Below are 18,754 nucleotides of genomic sequence, written 5' to 3' on the forward strand. Positions count from 1 at the left end.
AATTCCCCCCCCCGCATTGATTTCGGGGAGTTCTTCCCGCCGCGTCCCGGACCCTGGCTCCCTCCCTGGGAGTCCTGGGGGCTAATCCTTACGGATCAGCCGCCCGGTCAGGGTGCCCGGTCGTTTCCTCCCGGACCAGCCGAGAGGAGCGTCCGGCATGGCTGAGAAAACGAAACCGAATCCCGGCTTTCTGCACATCTTTAAGGAAGCACTTCCAAAATGAAGGAGCAGCTGAGCCAAATAAGTTGTTGCAGTAAACTGATCTTACCTAGTGGATCCTTCAAAAGGCCAACAAGGGCTGAATCCACATTACCTTGGCGCGTCCTGGTGTTACACTAAATGTTTGCTAAACACCCGGAAGTATAGGGTCTTTCAAGCGCTATTTCTGAATCGCGCTTGAAAGACGCTATACTTCTGGGTGTTTAGCGAACATTTAGTGCAACACCGGGACACGCCAAGGTAATGTGGATTCAGCCAAGGACTATTTTCTTGATCTTGGTCATCAAGTGGGATACATAAATGGTCCTTCAAGAATGTGGGTCTCACAAGCACCTTAAATTGAACTTCAAAGCAAATTAGTAATAGCTTAACAGTGCAATCCTAAAAAGAGTTACTCCAGTCTAAGCCAATTGAAGTCAATGGTCTTAGTGTGGAGTAGAGGCGAGCATGAACCAAAATACAAACTGAAGTTCATCATGAACTGGCCAGTTCGTGGTTTGCGAACCAGCGGTTTACGGGAGCTCAATTCTCACGAACCGTGACAAATTTTAGCCCGGTTCGTTTGGTGCATATTTTGGTTCATCACTGCAGACAGCCTGGTGTCAATCAATCAGTTTCCTAGGCAACGGGGGGATGGGCTCTCTGCAGACCTTCTACTGACCCAGAAGTGATGTTTTCATGAACTGAACAAACCTGTTCATAAACCAGGGCAAGTTTGTGAAAGTTCATGGCTTGTGAAACGCGACGAACCATGAATCACACGGTTCGGAATTTTCCCAGTTCGTGCCCATCTCTAGTCTGGAGTAACGCTGCTTAGGATTGCAGGTTTTTACTATTTGTTTTAAGTTGCTACCTGCTTGTTTTTTTTCTTGTGTAGTATAAGTCTAAGGTTTCTTTGGTGGTTTCTTTGGTGGTCTAGGCTAAGGGTTCTCAAACTTTCATATCTTACATTCTGCCATTAATCTGTCAAAGTCCGGTGACCCATCACAATAGAAACCGAAAGCCCACTTTTTTCAAGGACATTTATATGTTTACAAGCATTTTGTTACTATATTTAACTTCTATGGTAAATACTAAGGAAATTGTAGTCGTATTGTTGGGTGTAAATTTTAATGCTATGGCTTTAAAAAACAAACAAAAACAATAATTCTATTAATAGAGGAAAATTGTAATAATATTGTTGCATATAAATTTTACTGGTGTGATAACTATAAAGCGCAAAAATAATAAATATAGAATTGGAGTAGTAGTACTGATATTGAGGGAGAGTGGTTTCTTGCAATTGTTATGAAAACCCTGTGTCCCTGCCACACTACTTCTGCGTCCTGCTAGCAGTGCACATCCCACAAGCTAAGAACCACAGCGCTAAGCAAACAATGACTTTGGGACCCTCATCCCCAATTCAGTAGGTAGAAAAGAGAGAAATTTAGGACACACTTGTATTTCTATGTGTTTGGCATTTCAAATGAACAATGTACAAATTAAAACATGTATGTTTGTAGATTTTTAAATTTCCCATTAATCCTAACTTTTTTTAAGTTATTACCTTTTTGCTTACACCTTTGAGCCACTTAGAAATCACTTTTATGATCAAGATCTTTTATATAGTTCAGTTTAAAAATAAACGGACTTAGTCAAACTTTTTCTTTTGAAATCTCCCTGTGAAGCAGTCTGTTCACAATGAAATCTCATTTAGAAGAGACTAAATATTAAGTTATGTGACAGAACACTATTTATTTCCTTTACTGTCAGCGGGTTGGATATAAAAGCACATTTTCCTGATATGGAAATGATTCTCAAATGTAACAGGTGGAACAGATTATTTCCCTAAAAATAATTTGTTCCAGATTTGTACCACCTTTTCAGAACTGACAGTGATATTTTGTATTTGCATCGTTCTATTCCTACCCTGAACCCAAAGTGCTACAAAAGGGGGAAAGGAACTAACATTTACAGTTTCTAGTCTCTTTTGATTCCCTTATAAAAATTATATTACAAATCCTGAATAAAACCGACTAGTAAGGATATTTCTCTGACGAGATTTGCAGCCCAGGTGAGACCTTAACTGTTTGGCAAAAAGCATTTTAACAACATTGGGACTCACGCTATGTAAAGACACTCATAAAAATGCCTCATCCCCCCCCCCCCCGCCCCATAAGGGAGGAAGAAAAAGCAGGAAACGCTGGCAGGCGCAGTTGTTTGGGCGCCTATGCTCAGAACAGAGCTGTGCAGCAACAGGTTGTGGGCGGCCCATCTAGGAGAGCTCTATGTGCAACACAGGCAAGGGAAAAGGATGAGTGACAGGAGCAAATAGTAGGAGGGGAGAAGCTTAGAGCCGTCCTCTGCAGTTTGCATGCAATCCTTTGCAAACAAGTGCCCAGAAAAGTGCAGTCTCCAGCCAACAACAAAAAGCCCTGCCACAGAGAGGAGGGGATGGTGTTGTGAGAGAGTCAAGAAGGGAACACAATTAAGAGGAGCTACGGGTGACTCCCAGTTTCTCTCTTAGCAAATGTTTGGAGCCGAGGCAGCCGGATCATGTACACCTCCTAGAGTTTTATAGGGATCCCTCATTGCCAGCTGCCTAACGTCACCCCGGTTTTGTTGTCAGCTCAGAGGCTGAGGCGCAGGCACAGAGCCTCCTTCACCCCTTGGCTCGTGCTGCCGCTGGCCCTGCTGGGCACACGACATGGTTGCAGCAGTGGGTGGCAGGGCCAGGCAGGGCGAGGTTGGCGCCAGCGAGCCTCCCCAAAGAAAGGGGCAGGGAGACCTAGCTCTGACTCCTCTTCAGCTCCATGGAAGACTGGCACCCTGGACGATTGCCAAGGAGTGGATGACTCCGTCTCTAACTGAAGAATTTAAAAATAAAACTTTTAAGAAGGGATACAAAATTGGTCTAGTAGAGAAAGGGATTGATAATAATATTTGATTTATAGACAGCCCTTCAGGACAACTTAATGTCCGCTCAGAGCAGTTTGAAAAGTATGTTGTTATTATACCTGCAACAACCACCCGGTGAGGTAGGGGGGCTGAGAGCGCTCTGGAAGAGCTCTGACTGACCCAAGGTCACCCAGCTGGCTTCAAGCAGAGGAGTGGGGAGTCAAACCCGGCTCTCCAGATTAGAGTCCTGCCACTCTTAACCATTATACCAAACTGGCTCCCAGTAGTCATGATGCCACATGTGTTATCCAAGAAGTGGGGGTCTCCACAATACGTGTGCAACCATAGTCTGCTGAATATGCTAGCAACAAAGGCCATTTCCGTATATCCTTAGAGGTACAGTTCATCCTTGGAACTGCGAGGGCTTTTACCCAAGCTTGCTCACACAATCTTTTTACCAACCGTGTGCATATTGTTTACCGAGTCTCCTGCATATTTTCCGGGACCAGCCTTGCTCCCATGTTTTCTTCTGTTGCAGGTTTACAGTGAAGTTTCTTTGCATTTTCTGGCATATGAACACTTTAAGTGCTTCGGAAGAAACCTTCTACTGCTCTCAGTCTCCACCCAGTTCTTCCCCCGAAGCTCTTGCTCTTCCTTCTTCAACATTTCTGTTCCGCCGCAGAAGCCTGCTTGCAACAGTAGCTGCATGCACTCGCATATGTGGAAAATAAAAAAAAAAATTAAAAGGGGGGGGGTGCATTTAGGCTACGGTGGTGACAGTGCCCAACCTCCCCTCCAAAATTGCTTTTTTTTTGTACTGATCGGAGGTTTTCCTGCAACCTCACAATTAAAAGTAAACTTTTGTGGGTACTGCATGTGGAGGATGAGTTGGTGGGGTGACTCAGCAAAACAGACCTAAAGCAGGGAAAAAGTAGGAAGAACGGGCTGTGCGGAAATGGCCAAAGACAGAGACACCCAAAATGGCTTAAACTAAGCCTTTACTCATTTTAGTAGCTGAACTACAAGTGCTAAAAATCTTTACCTTCCTAATTAGCATGAACATCCTAAGAGGCTACTAACATGTTCTCCACCCTAGCTGCAAATGAAATTGGCAATCCAATTCCTTGCCTGAAGACCAGTATTGTGTGAATGGCCATTCACCCTACACCAGACAAAGAGGTTTCTAGCAACGATGATCCTACCAAGAGAATTCCCTCCCCAGGCTCTTAGCTTGGACAGCTTGAAGCACCCTTTTTGGGCCACTCCTCAAACTAATCAGGTTGCTTGCAATGAGAGTGCTAAAGAGAGAAGGAATCTCACATTTTCTTGGTCATTCAGTACTGCAGTTTGAGCTGTGAAGTTCTGTAGTTCCTCCTGGCCCCCGAAGAAACAATACCTTGAAAAATTCCCTTCAGCAACTGAATAATGGTTGGACACTATTTGTGCTGAGAACAGTTGCCTTGGAAAGGCCCTTACACTGTTTTCCTCCCATATCTTCAGTGAAGTCATCATCAGTACTGATGGACACCTCCTTCATTCTGATCTTCTGCTATTCATTTTCAGTGCTCCATACAACACCTTATCAAGGATTTAAACTTCTTACCTATTTTCAGGATTTTCACATCTTCTCTACTATTAGATTTTTCAGCTTCTTGAAGGTTGGGAGAGACCTGTAGTGCAATGCCGTTTCACACATTCTGTATTACTAGCGGAAGGAGACGGAGAAGATGCAAGGACAGCTGGTTGTGGAAACAACCACTCCTATCTCATCACATTTCAATTTGGCCTCACTTCGATCTCTAATTCATTATGTGCATGCACAACTAAAAGTTGAAATAAGTTGTTAAATACAGTACTGATATAATAATCCTGGTGTAGCCCCTCTGAGACTTTCCCATGGAGATGTCACAGCTGAGAGACAAAACACATGATTTCATGCAGAAGGTTCAAGGTTCAGTCCTGGATTTCTCCCAAATATAGGGATGTCGGGGGCATGTTTAGAAAAAACTCCGCTCATGTTCTAGGAAGGATTGCGGCCAACACACATTAGTAGTTCTGGGGTAGATGGGCCAATTTTACCATTCAGCCACCAGAAAACCAGTTGTTTAGTATATATTGCTCCTGCTTAAATGGCAAGAACTACTTAATCTTCCTGTTCTTTTATCAGAATGTCTCCATCCACCATCCTTCACCATATAATTAAATTCACACCGCCAATGTTTGCTAAATAGAAACAAGTAAATTCAAAAACCTGCACAACTGTGTTCAAGGTGTTGTGACAGGCAACTCAGCATGCCTTGAACATGGAGGGAGTGATGCATGTTTCTCTCTGTGTATTTGTTACTCTCTTGGTAAGAAACCTGCTTCTTTGTCTATGGTGAGAATGCCTCTTGATTCCTCCTCTCTGTTTCCTTTGATTCTTTCTCTCACCTGCAGTGGAGAATTTCCCACTTACGATCCTGCAGCCTCGATGCTAAACTAGTTGGCCACAGTACAGAGCAAGTAAAGCTTTAGATTATGACTCTTTTCAAAATCAGTTTGTAATATGGCATGAGTGGCCTTGTTTGAAAAGGAAAACCGTTTTTTAAAAAAACTGCTGTGCATGCCAAAACCCTTGGGTACTTCCAAAATAGTTTTTTGGATCTTGGCCATAATGATTTATGTAATTGAATGTGAGTCTGCCGGTGCATAAGCATTGGAAAAATAACCTTTACTGGATAATTACACCCATATTGTGCTTCTGAAACATCACTGCTGAATCAGCAGGTCTATTCACATCCAGTTCACAAAGACAGAGCTTTAAAAGATCATTATAAGAGGCATCACTGGCAGTGCAAACTATCCTTTCATCAGGCCCTGGATAATGCATGTTATTTTGGATCAGAAGTTCATTCCTTCCCTCAGCAAAGGACACATACAAGATGCTAAAATTAGCCACACCATATGTGTAGTTGATGGCATATGCTTGTTACATAACATGAAATGTTAAATAAGGATCTAACTTTGCAAAATAAAGCTTTTACCATGGGAGCCAAGCTTGCATCTTTGTATTTCATCTATTAATTTAAAAACAGCATAGACCACTAGGGTTAGACTGGTCTCCAGGAGCTTCTTACCTGGTTCCCAGCACACCCCCTGAAATGATCATTTCTCAGCACAAGCCAAGAAGTGAGCAAAAAAAAGGGAACAACAAACGTACAAAACCTCTATTGGACTTTTTAACTTGTATCTCAGGTGACTCGGGAGTTGGTGGGTGGAGCAAATGTTTCTCAGTTCAAAATATAGCCCCTTTTAGAGTCTACACAAGACATCTTACACAAGTAGGACCAAGTGAAAGATCTTACACTTGTTCTGTCTTAAAGTACACTTGAATATAAGACCACACAGAAAGTAAGTCACTGGAGCATCCCCATGTAAGATATCTTGTGTAGAGAGACTCTTAGCCAACCATAGTTATATAAATTTTAATCTCCTTCCTTCTGTAGTGGAATGTAATGTCAATCAGGGCTTTTTTTCAGCGGGAACACGGTGGGATGGAGTTCTGGAACCTCTTGAAAATGATCACATGGCCAGTGGCCCCGCCCCCTGATCTCCAGACAGAGGGGAGCTTAGATTGCCCTCCGCGCCACTCAGCGGTGCAGAGGGCAATCTCAACTCCCCTCTGTCTGGAGATCAGGGGGCGGGGCCACCAGCCATGTGACCATTTTGTCCGAGGGCAACGCACTGAGTTCCACCACCTCTTTTCCCAAAAAAAAAGGCCTGATGTCAATCATATAATGCTATCCATGCACTGGAAAATATTGTATGCTCAGAGGAACATCACGCTACAGGTGATAAAATTCAGGTGCTGCAGTAGAGTCATGAGTTTGCTTATGGAAGTGTATTCTATATAAACTGGTAATATGTGAATCACAGTGCCTGTTACTACCTGCATTTAAGATCTCAAGACAAAATATGCAACTTGTGCATCAGGAGCCTTCTTTCCTTTTGTGCAAACAATGTTTTGGCATATCAGTTTCAGAGATGAAGACATAAAAGCTTCTAATAAAATCCTAAAACGAAGATTTCTATGCAAGAGTTCTTCTAAAAGAGGCAGCTTCTTTATGTTTGAAAGGCAGTAGCAATTTTACTGTCTCAGAGCATTCTCGAGTTAAAAGTGGCAGAGATCAAACATTAAATGCAGGTTGGAGGTAGCAACAGGCACCGTGATTCACGTATCAAATTCCACAAATGAAAGAAATGCCAATAAAGATCCTAAAACAGAACTTGAATCACTTGCTGTAATTTTTTTAAAAACCAAAAGGAACTAGTCGCATTTGTACTCAAGGCAACCTATAAAACATCAAAGCCAGATTTTTTATTTTTAAAAAAACAATCCATAAGAACAGCAGAAGCAAAAGTAAGAAAAGCAACAGTACATTTTTTTAAAAAACAAGGCCATAATCAATGCTGTCCCAAAAACATCTCGGTAAACAGGAAAGAAGCAGAGCATGTATAATGTTGGGGATTGTCTTTGGTAGGGAATTCTAAAGATGAGCTGTTACTACTGAAAAGGCCTTTTTCAGATCTAGTAAATCAGAGGCACCCTGACCTAGATAGCCCAGACGAGCCTGATCTTGTCAGATCTCAGAAGCTAAGCAAGGTTGGCTTTTGGTTAGTAATTGGATGGGGACCTCCAACGAGGACCAGGGTTGCAGAGGCAGGCAATGGCAAACCACCTCTGTTAGTCTCTTGCCATAAAAACCCCACCAGAGGGTTGCCATAAGTCAACTATGACTTGAGGGTAGGATCTCATTTCAAACCAGAAGCAGAACGTGAAGCAGATTCTCATTTTATGATTTCATTGTACAGAGAGGAAGATACTGTTCCATGCTCTCAGATTCTCCAAGCAGGAGGAATAAAGACTGGAGTTTCTTTTGAATGAGACCAACCGTGCAATCCCATGCAAAGTTACTCTAGTCTGAGCTAGAAATGGGCATGAACAGGGGGAAAAAAAGAACATAATGTTCATTGTTCGTTACCATCCATGAACAGGGATTCACGAACAACCACGAACATGACCCTGTTCATGAACATGTTCACGATTGGCTGTTCATGGGGACCAGCAGGCTCTCCTCCAGCCATCATCCAAGTTTGGTCAAGATCCCTACTGCACCACTTCCAGAAACCTGACCTGAGCAGGCAGCAGGAAAAGTACCAATAGTAAATAATAGCTTGGCCCCAGAGCCTGGCAGCAGCCCTGGAACTTAAAAGGGTAGATCCCTACCGCACCACTCCCAGAAACTTTACCTGAGCAGGCAGCAGGAAAGGTACCAATAATAAATAATAGTTTGGTCCAGAGCCTGGCAGCAGCCCTGGAACTTGAAGGGGTAGATTATCCCACCACACACAAAGAAAATTCAAGCTCCAATGCACTCTCCCTGTCTCTCTATCAAAATGCCAACAGCAGCTGTCTCTCCCTCTCCAAAGACTAGTCAAAGCTGGGAGCCCCCCCTCTTTGCTTTCTTTGCTTTCTTGTAACAAATTTGGAGCTCCACGCTTGGAAGGAAGACCTGCCTATCAAGCTAAATTGGGCTTAGATTGGGGTTTCCAGGGCAGCAGCAGGAGTTCAGACAGAGTTCAGACAATCCTTGCCTACGTTGCCAAGGGACTTGATTGCAGGTGCCAGACCATCTGGCTTGTTGAACAGCAAGATGAACAGCAACGAACGAGGCTTGCAATTACCACCTGTTCATTTAGAATGGGGCCTCACGAACAGCTTGTTCACAAACAGCAGATTGGGCTGTTCTTGGCTTTTTGTTCATATTGCTGTTCATGCCCATCTCTAGTCTAAGCCCGTCGATTTTAGTGCACTGAGACCAGATTACCCTTGCATGGGACTGCACTGTCAGTGTCTCGGATGGAACAGTGATTTCTGCTAATGCAAGGGATGCTCATCATCAAAGCAGGATTTTCCCATTTTTCCCCTCACACTGCAGCCAAAAATGTTGCTCCAGAGGGACATGGACTTCCAGGAATAGCATGAGGGGAGAATCAGAAGTTTGCAACAAGCAGGGGAATCTCTGGCTCCAACCCAGTCTCTTTGTAATATCTATTTCACACATATGTATGGAAGCAGTGCATAGAATGGAAAGACTCTCACAGCAAGGAGCACAACCCAAAGCCTATCCTAGATTCCCAAACAGCATTTATTAGAGCCCACGAAACTGTAGCTAGCCACAGATAAAAACTCCCTGCTCTATTTCTCTGCTACTGTCCTTCAAATGGCTTCTAAATCTTGCTCTGTTCTTTCTCCAACATACCATATGTGTTGCATAGTAAAGGTCAAAGAGAGACTCCAAGCCATGAAGGACCAGCCAGTTTCTTTTTTTACATTTATAATAATCAGAAGACTTGAGGCTACACCATAGTGATAGTTCCATGATGAATAATAATCAAGACAGCCAAACCCAGAACAATATGACCATGAGTTACCTTCTGGACGGCACAGGGGCAGGGCAGGCCCTTAGCATGGGAAGCCTCAGAGCGGAACTACAAGTGACAAAAGGCACAGGTTGGACACTTGTCAGCTTCCCTCAAGTTTTGATGGGAAATGTAGGCATCCTGGCCTTGCAGCTTGACTCTCTGACTGCTGTCCAATGGACTTTTCAACTGTCACTGGTCCAACATTCCGCCAAGCTGCCTACATTTCCCATCAAAACTTGAGGGAAGCTGACAAGTGTCCAACCTGTGCCTTTTGTCACTTGTGGTTCTGCTCTCAGTGTTTTAATAAAAACAGAATAAAGACTATCTGGGGATGGTTTTATTCCTGTCCACTTCAGATAAGGTTCAATTCATAAACTGGCTTATTTATTTATTTGATTCGTTTGTACCCAGGGCCATATTATTCATAAGGCTGACTAGGCCGAAGCCTAGAGGGCCTGCAGGAACTAGGGGCCCGTCATTTTTATTTTTATTTTTGCTGAGGCACACCCCCACATAAATTACAATTAATTGATCTCCCTGACTCTAGTCTGACACTCTAACCACTATACCACACTAGCGCCATTGGCTTACCGAAAACCACTAATAATGAACATAAGAAACCATTTTTGTTTCATTCAAGTTTTGTTTTTTTGTCCCAGATTTTTAGCAGAACGGTTTCAGCTAAAGGCAGCTCTTATCACTGTCTACTGTTACACCACATTTAAAATATATATTCACTCAACCCACCATCATCACACTACTGTATTCTAATATCAGCTACCAAAGCTGAAGATAAAGCAAAATATTGTGAGGTGCTGCCATCTATTTGTGGAATAATGCAATCACATTCTCTGTAATAAATAGCAGGTGAAGATAACCAAGACGAAAGGACAGTTATTGCTTGTCTTGTTAGCCACTACTACTAAACTCAAGTTTATGTGCTAACACTCTTCCATGCCACTAAAAGACAAATCATGTTTAAAAAATTCCTAAAGTATAAAAAAGCACCAGAACTGAAACAGCAACATGTACATGGCACATTTGCCTTTAAATGGCCAGTTTGGTGTCATGGTTAAGAGCGGAGGGACTCTAATCTGGAGAACTGGGTTTGATTCCCCACTCCTCCCCTTGAAGCTGGCTGGGTGGCCTTGGGTCAGACACAGCTCTCTCAGAGCTCTCTCAGCTCCACCCACCTCACAGGGTGATTGTCGTGAGGGTAATAACAATATACTTTGTAAATTGCTCTGAGTGGGTGTTAAGTTGTCCTGAAGGGCGGTATATAAATCGAATATTGTTATTATTATTATTAAGTTGCCATACATTGATTATCAAAGTAGATGCTGCAGGCCTTCCCCAGTTTATCACTTCCATGTTTATTGCAAGGAAACCTGGCCTCTTGCATGCACATATATGAAATAAGAGCAATGACTGCTGTTCTGCCTTCTACCAGGCAAGGCTCATTTCAAGGGAGAACGCACAGGAACACAGTTCTGGCAGTTCCCCAAAGAGGTCATGTGGCAGGTGGCCCCGCCCACCTGACCCTCGGCTATTTGGGGCCTGCTTCGGCCTGGATTGGGGCCAAAATGGATTGGGCTGCTGATGGGTGGTGGATCGCTCTCCTGCTCATCAGCCCGATCCTGACCATTTGGGGCCCCTTTTCAGCCATTTTCAGCCCCGTTTTGCCATTTTGGGCCCAATTTCGGCCCTGAATGGCCAGGATTGGGTCCAAAACAGCCAGGATAGGTGATGCCAGGGGATGTGGCATATGCAAATCACTTATACTAACGACACACATCCAGCGATGGCAAGAGGCATGGCATATGCTACTGAGTTATGCGAATGAGTTATGCGAATGAGTTATGCGAATGAGTTCCTCCAGCTCTTTTTCTACGAAATGACCCCTGCTACCAGGCAATGGACAGCGTGTTCATCAGATCAAGCAGATCATAAGGCCAATTTCCACTGAAGCATTAGCTCCAGTAGAACTTTCTTCTATGCAAGGCTACCAAGCATTACTAGGAATTCCCAGATAAAGATTCTCTCTAGGTCCCCCCACCTACGCTATGTAGCCTTAAACCAAACATCATATGAAGACAGACCAGATCATTTTTCTAGCTCTACAGGCATCTCCCAGTCCTCCCAAATTTTGTCACCCTGGAACATACCTGCCTTGCAGATCAATTATAGACCTCAATAAAGCATAGCCCTTTTCCAATCCCTGTATCAGAACTACATACAGGAAACTTTCTGTATTATCCAAAACACATTTAAAGGCTGTAAACATACAGCGATCAGTATATATACATTTATTTTAATAAACTCAGTTCCGAAACTGATTCCCCGTTCTCCATTTTACTATGCTTTAGGCTATGGTTTATAACAAGTAAGACTTAATTGCACACTATGGACACTCAACAGGCCAAAGTACTATGGTGTTAATGGATTTTTATGATTTGTCTGTTTAATTCATACATGAAGTAATGTATTGCAATAGCTGAGACATGTGGTGTAGCAATACAATTATACTTTATAATGATGCTCTGTTTCAAAATGAAAATGTAAATAGCTATTGATCTTCTCTTGCAAATCCAGTTGATCTTAAAAGGGCACACTGCAAGAGATGTACAGATCTACAGTGGAATCTAAACATCCTAAAGAGCCCCATTAAGCTAAGTGGGGCCAACTCTCTGCTAATTGTACTTAGGACTGCTGCCTTAATTCAGGATGTCAAACAAAGAACAGTTTCTCACAAAAATCATTTTGAAAAAATAGCAAAATCCAGTGTAGAGTTCTGCCATTTCTGTACATGGTAGTTTTGCGATCACATATATAAAGATAAATGAAGTATGTTTCTCGCAAGATTCTTAGACAATATTGACACGTGTATCACTAGAACACATTGTTTTCTGCCCAGAACTCAGCTTTCAGGACAATTTTACACCCACTCAGAGCAGTTTACAAAGTGTGTTATTATTATCCTCACGACAATCACCCTGACCCAAGGTCACCCAGCTAGCTTCAACCGGAGGAGTGGGGAATCAAACCCGGCTCTCCATATTAGAGTCCTGCCGTTCCTAACCACTACACTAAACTGGTTCTCAGGCACAAGACTTCTCTCTCTTCAGCACTGGCAGGGCTAGTCAGCATAACTTTGTCACCTTAGTGTCAAGAGTAGGAGTCCTCAATCATTCTTCATAACCCACCCTTATGATCTGTGTTTAATAAAACTTTAATAATGAAATATAAATACCTGAAAGCACAGCCATTTGGGACCAATCCATAGACTCATAGAAGTAACATTCAACATATACTGCCCTTCAGGACAACTTAATGGCACACACAGAGAAATTTACAAAGTGTGTTATTATTATCCTCACAACAATCACCCTGTGAGGTGGATGGGGCTGAGAGAGCTCCGAGAAGCTGTGACTGACCCAAGGTCACCCAGCTGGCTTCAGGCGGAGGAGTGGGGACTCAAACCCGGCTCTCCAGATTAGAGTCCCACCGCTCTTAACCACGCCACCAAACTAAGCTCAAGGGGCTCAGAGAGTGTAACTGAGCTTAGGATTGTACTCAATGAAACCCTAAAACATTCACTAGTTTACATTGGATCTTACTTTTGAGTAGATGGTCATAGAATTGTGCTATAAGAATGATTACTTTATTAATTCTAATTATTTTGAACCACTCCTGAAATTTCACTAAAGAATTCAGTCTTAATTAGCAGCAGCCTTGATCCTGTGCTGCAGAAGTCAACGAACTTTATTGTCAGGAAACCAAACACGACCAAACTAATCAGGCCAACAGCCTTTGCAACAAGGAAACGAGCGTCTCCGGCTCAGACTGGCAACGGCAAGGTACTCCTCAGTTTTCAGCTGTAGCCTGAAATTCACCAGCTCCACTTCCTCATAAAGGTGCCGTACTTTCCTTAAAATTTGGCCTTAGGCTCACAGTAGATGGGATTTTTTTAAAGGAACGCTGACTGAATCCTCATTCTTTCACAGTCCCCTCATTCCTGTCAGGCTGAAGCTGCAGGAAACTGATTTTCCAAATTATACCGGAGTCCGATTCAGATCAGGACCACAGTGCTGAAGGGGAAAGGGCTTCGGCACCATTTTCCAAACCACAGAAAGCCTTCGGGCATTATTTTCCCCCTCGAAGCATGTGCAGCCCTTCGATGTTTGAGAGTTGGATTGTCAGGACTGTGACCCAACTTGTTAAAAAACATCATGTCTAGTTCGAGCCTTAGGTATTCCTTTTGACCTTCATAGCCCTGAAGCTAGACTACTGTGATACGTTCAACATGATGCTGTGTTTGAAGACAATTCAGTCTTCAGATGGTACAGAACTAAGAACCTTCCTCATGATAGTTGGCAAACTACTTCTACCCCACCTCTCACTCCATACATGACCCTCAAGATGGTTAATAGGTGATCAATAAAATATAAAAGTAACCACAAAGCAGTTATAAAATGTAAAGGCAAGCACCAAGTCATTACGGACCCATAGGGGGACGTCACGTCATGACGTTTTCCTGGCAGACTTTGTTATGGGGTGGTTTGCCATTACCTTCCCCAGTCATCTGCACTTTACCCCCAGGAAACTGGATACTCATTTTACCAACTTCAGAAGGATGGAAGGCTGAGTCAACCTTGAGTCAGCTACCTGAACCCGGCTTCTGCCAGGATCAAACTCAGGTCATGAGCAGAGCTTGGGCTGCAGTACTGCATAAACTTATGTTGTACATTATCAGAAAAAAAATCAGAAAAATTCACTAGCAGCATATAATAAAGATCCAAATTCCAGTGCAACCTAATCCAAAGGTATGTCAAAACAATAGCCTTCAGTTGGTGTCTGGAAAGCAATGAACTAGACAAACCACCTGAGAAAAATCCTCAGAGAAGTTGGACATAGTAGCATAGAAAGCACCATCTCATCTGTTTACCTGTTGAAACTCAGGTGGCCTCCAGAGAAGACCTTTGTGTGCAAGTAGATTTGTACAGGTAGATAACCAGGTCCAAGCCTTTTTCACCTTTAAAGGTCAAGATTATTACTTTGTACTTGGCTTGGGAGCAAAATGGAAGCCAGTGAAGCTGATATAAACGCAGTATGTCATTACTGGGAAAATCTGTCCACGATCATTATTCCAGCTGCTTTGTTTTGCACCAGCTGAAATTCACAAATAATCTTAAAAGGCCGCCTCAATTAGAGCAAGTTAAAATAGTCTAACCTGATGTCAGTAATACATGTGCAATGCTGGCCAGTTCTGCTTTCTCCAACCTTAGCCAGACAAACGAACTAGCAACAGCCACTACCTAAAGAGCAATGCTAGATTTTGATTCTTCAGGGGGAAATGCAAACTTGCCCCAAACAAGTTTTACATCTCCCAGTCAGATCAGCTAAGCCACTGATTATTCAAGGGCACATTTTATCTTGTCTTTGAGAAGCAACTTGTTAGCCGCATCCCGAACACCCCAATTTCTGGCAGCGTAATGGGTGGCCTTGAGTTAGTCACACTCTCAGCCTAACCTACTTCACAGGGCTGTTGTGAGGATAAAATGTAAGAGGAGAGTGTACGCTGCTTTGGGTCCCCCCATTGGGAAAAAAGGCAGGGTATAAATGAAGTAAACAAATAAATCAGCAAGTTTATGACACTTTATTACACATCTCCAGACCTCTTCCAGTGATTTTACGTAAATAACTTGAGGTACAAGATAAACTCCTAGAGGTCTATCTTCCAAGGAGATGAGTGGCTTTATGGCTCAAAAGTCAACTACCACAGATGCTGCTCTGTGGCCATAGACAACAGCAGCCAATGGCCATTCACAATTTCTACCAGCAGCTCTGAAAGATTATCGAGGCATTTTCCCACACCATTCAGGAAGCCCGCCTTAACAAAGGAGGAAGTTACTTCTTGTCTCTGGTACAAAGTCACTTCCGAATCAAGGGGTGATAATAATTAGAACTTGGGTGAGAAGGACCATTCGAGTCACAGCCTTCTAGAATCAGCTACTTTCTAGGGTAAGTACAGATAGTAAAAACATTTTTCTTAAACTTGCTTGTGTCTACAAAAACTATGGTGTTCCTAGGATGAGTAAAGTTTGAGAATCATTGTTCTGGATAATATTTCAACCATAATAACTAGACCTGCGTCACCACTATACATTTGAGCACCCCCAAGACTAGCTAGAAATTATTGATATCATAAAAGGCCAATAAAGATTTCAATAGCGCTTTCATTAAAACGAAACGATCATCTTGTCTCGATCATGTGCTTATCATCTCTTGTGGGATCATCTTGTCTCAGTCCAAAGCTTACCATCTCCTCCGTCCAACTAGCCGTTCCCTCTTTGTTTGCTCTAATTAGCCAAGATGAAAAAGAGTAGATTATACATGTGGCAGGCCTTGTATCTCAAAGAATCCTGACCATATCCTAAAGCTTCACAAAGGGAAATCTATCCAATATGAACAAAGACTGAAGGAAAATCCACAACCGGTTTTCTAGTTTATCTAGACTCCAAATGAGAATGGATGAGAGCAATTTTTAATTGGCCAAGTGCCGTGTTCACACCAAACCACTTAATGACTCCTCATGGCAACCAGAATATAATATGTTTTTCACTGTTCAGAACAGCTGGCCAACACTGCATTGACGCACTACAGTAAAGAACTAACAATTTCTTTGCTGTCATTACCACAAATGAAAGCTCACAACAGCATAGATTAGCTCCAATGGTGCTTCAGTAAGAGCCAAGCTACAAGAGACGAATTAAACGAGAACATGCACATGAAGGGAGTTGCAATGTTAGCTGGGAAGCCAGGGCTAACAGAGCCAGGGAAGATTGCTCCTCAGAAGGTTTGTTAATTTCCTCTTCGCCTCCTAGAAGGGGAGGTGAAACTGACAAACCCTTCGGGAGGCAAAGAGGAAATTAATAAACCCTCTGAGGAGCAATCTTCCCTGGCTCTGTAGAGAGGGGAAATTGACTTTTTCAAACTGTCTGCAAGGAGTTAAAAAAAGCAGGCTTGGCTAAGAGCAGCCTCCATTAGGGGTGTGTAATCCATATCCAGGGATCTGCCCAAACTCCAGATTTATGTCAATCCAACATAATCCAGTTTTGCCAGTTCCCTGAGACAAGCATTGGACTCAATCTGGGGGACCAAACTCTGCTAGATTATCTGGTTGTAGCAGGCAGCCTGCAGCAGTAAGCAAGAGGACTGCAGTGGCAAGAGGGCAAGCAGTGGTGCTGTGAACAGTCCATCTAGCTCTCCACCGTTTAATACCTGCTTTTGATTGGGAAAAATCATAAAACCTCTAACTAATGCACTTCATGCTGCAGTAGCAAGCTGCCCAGCTGGGCAAAATGTCACCAGCCGGGAGACTGGAATGCCCATGACATATGAATGGAATGCTTAGTGATTAGGTGCCATTGTCTCCTACCCACCTAGCCTCGGAATGTGCAGCCTCCATGACAATGAAGGCACTTGAGGGTTATCCTAATCGCTCCCCTTGGACATTCCGAACTCCTTCCTCCCATTGACTACAACCACGGCTAAAATTCTTTCCTACGATTGAGGGCCATCAATCAGCTCTGATAAGTTTAAACTCTTCCTGGGAACATTTAATCAAAACTCTAAATTCATCAACCAACCCCCGGGGCACTTAATTAAAACTACAGTTTCTTTGTCAGGCACCAAGATCAGGTAAGTTAACTCTTTTGTCACACCCCAGCCTGCCAAGCAAAACTAATCAAGCCTTTTGTCCGACCCAGGAGACAACCATTAAAGTATTTGTTTCATGGGCTGAAGTCACTCTCCAGCCTCAGGACACATTTTGCCCTGTAATTACTTTGGCTTTGCCCCAACTGAATTGTACAGTGCACACTTACTGGGATCCAAGCGCTGTGTCCTCAGAACCCCTGAGTCTCCAGCAAGGCATGCTGGTTGTCTGAACCTCTTTTCCTCCACGGACCTCTCTATTCCTCTGATAGGTAATATTACCCAAATCCTACAACTATTCCCCATCTTCTCACTGCCTTTCCTAATACTCTTGTATGCCCATGATTTCTAATATTTGCCTCTTGCTGTGTGTTTAAGTTTCCCCTTTAAATAAAAAAATACACCTGTCTCGTTAGTTTCCTCAGGGAGGGGACTTGGTAAAAATTGGTGAAGGATCTCACTTGTTACTGCCTCTAGCAGCTTTTTCTTTGTTTGTACTCATAAGGAGACCTATCTAAGTAACAGTCCAAATGGAGCTGGATTCAAACTCTGCCCCTCTGCAGGAGACAAGTGAAAGGCTGGAGGGGCAGGGGAGGAGGCAGCAGGTAGGTTGGTTTCCATCCCATTCTGCCTACCCCCCAGCTCCAAAAGAGCCCTCCAAGCCGCCACCGCTGGCCACCTTTTAAACTCCATGACTCAAAGGATTCTCTGGTTGCTGAGGGTTGGTTCTGTTGAGCTTTGTTGGTTTAGTTTGCAAATGAGTCAATGTCAAACTAGAGAATCACAAGCAAGGGGAAGGACAAGCTGCAGAGTTTAAAAGCTTTAGAAATGTTTATTCCATAAGAGGAAGCCAGTTTGGTGTAGTGGTTAAGAGCAGCAGGACTCTTAACCTGGAGAACCAGGTTTGATTCCCCATTCCTCTGCTTGAAAGCAGCTGGGTAATCTTAGGTCAGTCACAGCTCTCTAAGAGCTCTCTCATCCCTACCCACCTCACGGTGATTTTTGTTAGGATGATAATAACACACTTTGTAAACCACTCTGAGTGGGTATTAAGTTGTCCTGAAGGGTGGTATATAATCAAATGTTGTTGTTGCTGCTGTTGTTGTAAACAGGCTGGTGGTAGCCCACAGAATTGGACCCCAGTGTCCAATCCTCCTCAAATGTAGGGGGTATTTAGGGGACAATCAGGAGCAGGTTCCCTGTAAATTTGGTGGAGTTAGCTTTAAAAATGCCCTCCCAACCCCCCTGGACCTTTTCCCATAGGGAGTAATGGCCAGTTCAATCCAGGATTCTCCTAGCTGGCTACTGCAAGGCTTTGCTCCATGCCGAAGTTCTCAGTGAGGAGCACATGGCAGCCAATAGCACTGCTGCCATCATGAGGCAATTACTAGATTGGGTAGGCAAGGTCGTTACCATGGGATACATGGTGACAAATGGCAGATCAGACATCAAGGCAGCGTAGTGCAAGTGGATCTCA

Source organism: Eublepharis macularius, chromosome 9 (genome assembly GCF_028583425.1).
Source record: "Eublepharis macularius isolate TG4126 chromosome 9, MPM_Emac_v1.0, whole genome shotgun sequence".
In the NCBI taxonomy this organism is placed as follows: domain Eukaryota; kingdom Metazoa; phylum Chordata; class Lepidosauria; order Squamata; family Eublepharidae; genus Eublepharis; species Eublepharis macularius.